At 27.7% G+C, this 6,256-nt stretch overlaps 1 protein-coding gene across 4 annotated transcripts in view; it reads right to left on the bottom strand.

Moving 5' to 3' along the window:
• Positions 1-5,566, bottom strand: part of LOC107635539 (probable disease resistance protein At4g27220) — a 26,449-nt gene extending 20,883 nt beyond the window's left edge. Inside the window, exons 1-4 of one of the 4 annotated variants that reach the window (XM_016339033.2) lie at positions 5,441-5,458; positions 5,029-5,130; positions 3,486-3,758; positions 3,087-3,190 (exon numbers count right to left, since the gene is read on the bottom strand). The gene's annotated coding sequence lies outside the window, so the exon portion shown is untranslated. Of the gene's footprint in view, positions 1-3,086; positions 3,191-3,485; positions 3,879-5,028; positions 5,131-5,440 lie in introns of those variants that run through there. The other 3 variants (XM_021122150.1, XM_021122153.1, XM_021122151.1) reach the window with 3 other exon arrangements.

The raw sequence follows: 6,256 nt of genomic DNA, 5'->3' as shown, positions 1-6,256 counted from the left end.
AAATTAAAATGATAGGATAATATAAAAAAATGATTTAAGTTGATGTCCATTTTAGTAATTTTTTTTATTTAAAAGTGATTTTGAATAGTATAAGTCAAACAACATTTATTTTATTATAATCCATTTTGATACAAAAATTGTCAAATATAAATCACTTTAACACAAACTTACTTTTTATCAAAATTAAGTTTGCAAAATCAATTTTATACAAACTCCCGTTTATAAACTGTAATTCAAACACACACATAATAAAATTTAGTTACATCTAACATTATTCTAAGTCTTATTATTTAATTTAATTGAACTTAATTCATAAAAAGACTTTGATGTGTAATATTACTCTTTTATTTATAGACTGTGTTTTCGATTTAATATTTTTTAACGGTTCAACTAGGTATCCTTTAAAAATAGTACAACATTCAGCCTTTTATTACAATAATTAAAAAAAAATTAAAACAAACACAACTAAAAATTATAAATAGATTTACTGTCTTTTTAAAATTAAATACACATTCAAAATACAATCTAAAAAAACTGAAATTTAAAATTTAAATTTTAAATTTCTGTTTGAGATTTAATTTATTTAATTATTAATATATTATAATTTAAATACATATCTAAAAATCAAATTATTCAAAATTCAAAATTTTGATTTTAAAATTATAAAATAAACCTTAAACTATCAAATTATTAATTAAATTCGTACAAAACACTCAAAGAAGCAGAGAAGTCACGTTTGCGCCATGTCGAAAATCCAGAGGCACACATGGAAAACTCAGAGGTGCACATCGAGAAGTCATCCTCCGCTGTCATTCATCCGTGCCACCTTCCTCTTCCGCGCCTTCCGCGCTCATCCTCAACGCTGCCTTCCTCCTTTTCGGCGCTCATTTACAACGCTGTCTTTTTAATGTTTAAATTTAAATTTTAGATTTATGATTTTGGATGTGTTTTAAAAATACTTTCTGTATAACTTCATAATTTTAGATGTGTTACAATTATTTTTTAATGTTTAAATTTAGATTTTAGATTTATGATTTTGGATGTGTTTCAAAAATATTTTCTGTATAACTTCATAATTTTAGATGTGTTACAATTGTTTTTTAATGTTTAAATTTAAATTTTAGATTTATGATTTTGGATGTGTTTTAAAAATATTTTTTTATAACTTAATATTTTAGATGTGTTACAATTGAAAAAGAAACTACAATTGAAAATATTTTAGTTTATGTATATAATTATATTCGACCATTCATAATTGTATTATTAACATTTATATTGTATTATTAAAGTTGACTGATTTTAGATGTGTTTTAAAAATATTTTGTATAAAATATCGTACTATCAGATGTGTTATAATCGAAAAATAACAACACAATTTTAAATTAATTGTTGATTATAATAATTTTGAAAACTAATAAGTATGGAAAAAAATTTAACTGATAATTTAAATAATAAATATTATATTCATTTGATCGAATAAAAAATCAAAAGATTAATTGTATTATTAACGTTTAAATTTAAATATTTAAAGTTAGCCTGATTTTGGATGTGTTTTAAAAATATTTTGAATAAAATATCATACTATCATGTGTTATAATTGATAAATAACAACAGAATTTTTATGACCATATCAACTACATCTTCTCTCTTAAACTCCAGATTTTTTTTGCTTCTTTGCTCAAACTACTTACGTAGATAGTACTTTATTTGCAACAACTTTATTAATAAAATTAAATAAGATCAACCTTATTCCAATTAAATCAGCAGAGTATTTTTATGTTTAAATTAAAATATAATTAAAAATGTTGAATATGATATTTCTTAACAAAATACATAAACACATGTGTGGAAAATAATGATACCTTTCACCAATGCAAAATGAGAGAGTCCTTCAACTGGAAGGTGGTGATGGTCTTCACCAATGAAGACGAGATGGAGAATTCAGCTGGTAGCGTTCTTTTTGGTTTGGGATTCACTAATGCGTGTGAATGTCCCGTAGAATAAGGAATTTAAAAAACTGTATCTATTACGTGAAGTTACGAAAGTAAAGCAAAGTTACCGTAACTACCAATGAAGTAGGTGAGTTTTAAAATTTAAATTTAAATTAAAATCTAATTATAGATATGTATCTACAAAATAGGAACATGTTACACTAAAAAAATAATTAAATATTATTTAAATCTGATTAAAGGCTGATTAAAGGCCGATTAGTATTGTACAACTGGCATTTTCCATTAAAAATTAGTTAAACAATATATGTATTTATACTCAAATACATCAGAAATGTTTGATAACAAAAAATAATTAACCAAAAATAACCAAAATTTATCTTATTTTTAGCATTTATAATAACTAGTATTTTTGTTTTTTTGACTTGCACATACCTAACAATATTTAAAAATGTTAGAAAAAAAACAGTGTTAGACTGCTGACTGCTAAGTTAAAGGTATTGATCTATTAACTAAAAATACAGGCTAAAAGAATTTAAATTTGTTAATCTTTAAACTTTTTCATTTTATATTGCACAAAATTTAATTTACCAATCAAATTATGGTGAAATTAAGATTAAACCATATCTCTATAATTATTGTGCTAAGGTTAATTTATCAGTCAAAACTTTGTAATAAAATTTCACACCAATTATCATCACTTTCTAAACCTAGATTTATACATACCGTCTCCCTTTCTTCTTTATGCTTGAGAATTTAAGTGGATTTTTTTTTTGCTCAGGATGATAACCATCGCTAGAATTTAAAACGAACTTAACTAATATAGTAATATAGATGTACTATTTTGGGATTTAGATTCTCTAAAGTTTGAATTTTACTTTAGAGAGTAAAGTGTGATCTTTTACCCTTGATTAGTTTCTCTTTCATATTTATTCTTAGTCCCACCTATAAAATAAATAGTAAGAGATCATACTTTACTCTTTAAAGTGAAATTCAAACTTTAGAGGATTCAAATCCCTACTTTTGAGATCGACAAAGGAAATCATATAATTTATTAGATCTCTCAAAATATCGTGGAAGAAACAGAAATCTGGTTATCCAAAGCAATGATGAATTCCGGGAGCAAGGGGTGCTTACCTCTCGTCTAAGTTCATGGGTTCAGTAATATTAATTGAATGGTCCATTAAACCTCCAAAAGAGGCATCAACCATTCCATGATCATCATCTTCAGCAGCCGGCCACTTAATTGGTACAAACATGATGCAGGAAAAGATCCAGTCAAGACTTTCTATACTTAGTTGGGTAAAAAGAAATGACCGATAGATATATAACTATTTATAGATCAGAAATAATCATTAATGTTTCTCCACTTTTCAGTTTAAATTTTTGGAACAACTGATATGATGGTATGTTTGAGTGTTGGGAGAAACATATAATTATTGATTTACTTCTACGTATTGGCTTAAATCCATGATGAATCAACTTAAGTTTTGAGCACAAATAATTTCATAAAACTATCACAGTATTATAAATTACCTTCCCCTGGATTCATTGGATTTTCAGTTTGTTGTGGTTGTGGTTGTAAATGATTATGATGAGGTGAAGCAGAGCATATAGAGATACCTTTTCCCGGATCCGATCGACATGAGCTTTAATTCGAGAAGCACCACCACTAAACTGACGTCCACACCGCTTGCACTTCCACCGTTCCACGTACCGTCTGCCTCTTTTGTAACTTGATTCCAGTAATGTTCTTCTTTCCGTATACTGAGAACTGCGTTCTTCTTCTTCAACCAAGCCTATTTAACTCTGTAACAATAACAAAGTAAGTAAGTAGACTCCTTAATTCATAAGTATAATTTTATTTATTTGATGAAAAGTTGACAAGTTCACAGATTTTTTTGCTTGCTCATTGTTGCTATTATATTATGTTTTTTTTTTTATCAGAGATAGAAAATCTCGAATTTATAATCTCGAGTATAAAAAGACTATGCCATTCGAGCTCATTGGGTGTTATCATATTATGTTGTAAATAAAGGTGGCCCCGCATGAAATGGAAAATTAAACAGGGAATTGAGTGCACTGATAAACATTGTCTTCGCATTCATCTGCCGTTGACTCGTAAAATGACAAAGGCGAAGACTTACAAAGAAGACTAGTTATTATGAATTCTTTTTTACTTTAAATGCTCCCTGAAAATCTATTACTAAAAAGTAAAATCTAAAAGGATATTGCTTTACTTTTTTCAAAAATAAAAACAAGCGTAATACTAAGTGGGCACAAGATTCGATGGTCCCATAACGTTTGAATCATTAAATGGTCCTATAATAAAACATATTTTTAAAAATTTTTTAACAATTGCTATATAGTTCTTTAACTAATTTTAATTACAAATTAATCCCATATATTTTTTTTAATTATAAAAACTGTTTTTAATTTTATAAATTATTATTTTATCAATCATTTATTATGTTTATTAACAATTAAAAACAAAAACAATAACAAATTAGATCTTCCATTGATCGTAATAAAGCTTTTGGCCATTCCAATGGATTAAAAGTTTATATTTGATTCGTGACGTTCGTGATCAATAATAAAATCGTGTTTCCTTGAAAACCAATCGATTGGAATTTCAAAACAATCGATTGAATTATAACTCAATCGATTGGATTACAGTTTATCACAAAACAATCGATTGAAAATTATAAGGCAGCATGGTTTTCGCATAAATCAATCAATTGGTTATATGATCCAATCAATTGAACTATGAATAAAAAGTGGATTGTTTATACTCTCCAATCGATTAATGCTTGAAAACAACCTGAGGTCTCACCAAAACAATTGATTGGTTTTATTACTCAATCGATTGGATTCACCAAAACAATATAGATTTGTCAAATTCAATCGATTAGTTGTGTATGTGAATTCCAATTCAATCGATTGAAAGCGTTGTAAATAATTTTTTTTTTCTGAATTCAATCGATTGTTAATATATTCTAATCGATTGAAATTTGAAATGTCTATCTATCAAACAAGAAATCTGGTTAATGCTGAATTTATGGGAGTAAAGGGTGCTTACCTCCAGGCAAGTTGATGGGTTGACTAATAATATTAATTGAATGCGGCATTAAACCTCCAAAGAAGGCATCAACCATTTCATGATCATCATCTTCAGCGGCCACTTAATTGGTACAAAAACATGATGAGACAGGAAAAGATCCAGTCAAGACTTTTATACTTCAACACAAGTAGTTGGTAAAAACAAAATTAAAGCAATGACAGATAGATACATAACTATTTATAGATCAGAAATAATCATTAATGTTTCTCCTCTTTTCAATTTATACTTTTAGAACAACTAATTTATGATGTAGTATCTTTAAGTATACGAAGAAGCATATATAATTATACAATCGCTTAGATCCATAATGAATCAACTTAAGTTTTTAGCACAAACAATTTCATAAAACTATCACAGTATTATGAATTACCTTCCCTTGGATTCATTGGATTTGCAGTTTCTTGTGATTGTGGTTGTAAATGATTATCATCCGGTGAAGCAGAGCATATAGAGATACCTTTCCCCGGGATCCGATCGACATGAGCTTTAATTCGAGAAGCACCACCACTAAACTGACGTCCACACCGCTTGCACTTCCACGTTCTGTCTGCCTCTTTTGTAACTTGATTCCAATAACGTTCTTCCTTCGGCCTCCCCATACCTGCTAGCTTAGTGTAACCGCTGCGTTTTTCTTATTGAAACAAAGCTGATTAACTATCTAAGAACAACTGAGTAAGTAGACTCAATAATTCATAAGTATACTTTTTTGGAAATTGAACAAGTAAACAACATGTAAACGATATAATTGCTAAAGTAAACTACTATTAATTAACAAACCTGCAATACCTCATGGCCGGCTATATTCTATTTAATTAATAATTACTTTAAAACTATTTATACAAATTAAGAAGGCGGCAAATAATAGGTTAAGTAAATTGATAATCATGCATAGATTTTATTCGATAGATATAATTATTGAACTTAAGGCAGGCCTTTCTTTCACAATACTGCTACCCCTCCAAACTAAAAAATAGACATTTCAACCATGCATATATGCATATAGATGTGATTAATTAACTCTTAATAACATATAAGAGACAGTACTTATTAATTAACTTGGACATGCACCACGACATTTAAAACCGCTAAACCAAATTTTTCATTTCATTTATTATGTTATTAGGGGAAAATTTAACAGCAGGCTGCCTTGGGGCTTGGGCTGTTAGCAAATATAATATTATTAGAT

This window comes from Arachis ipaensis, chromosome B04 (genome assembly GCF_000816755.2).
Source record: "Arachis ipaensis cultivar K30076 chromosome B04, Araip1.1, whole genome shotgun sequence".
NCBI lineage: Eukaryota > Viridiplantae > Streptophyta > Magnoliopsida > Fabales > Fabaceae > Arachis > Arachis ipaensis.
Note: the sequence above shows the minus strand (reverse complement) of the source record. Positions and strands in the feature narration are given on the sequence as shown.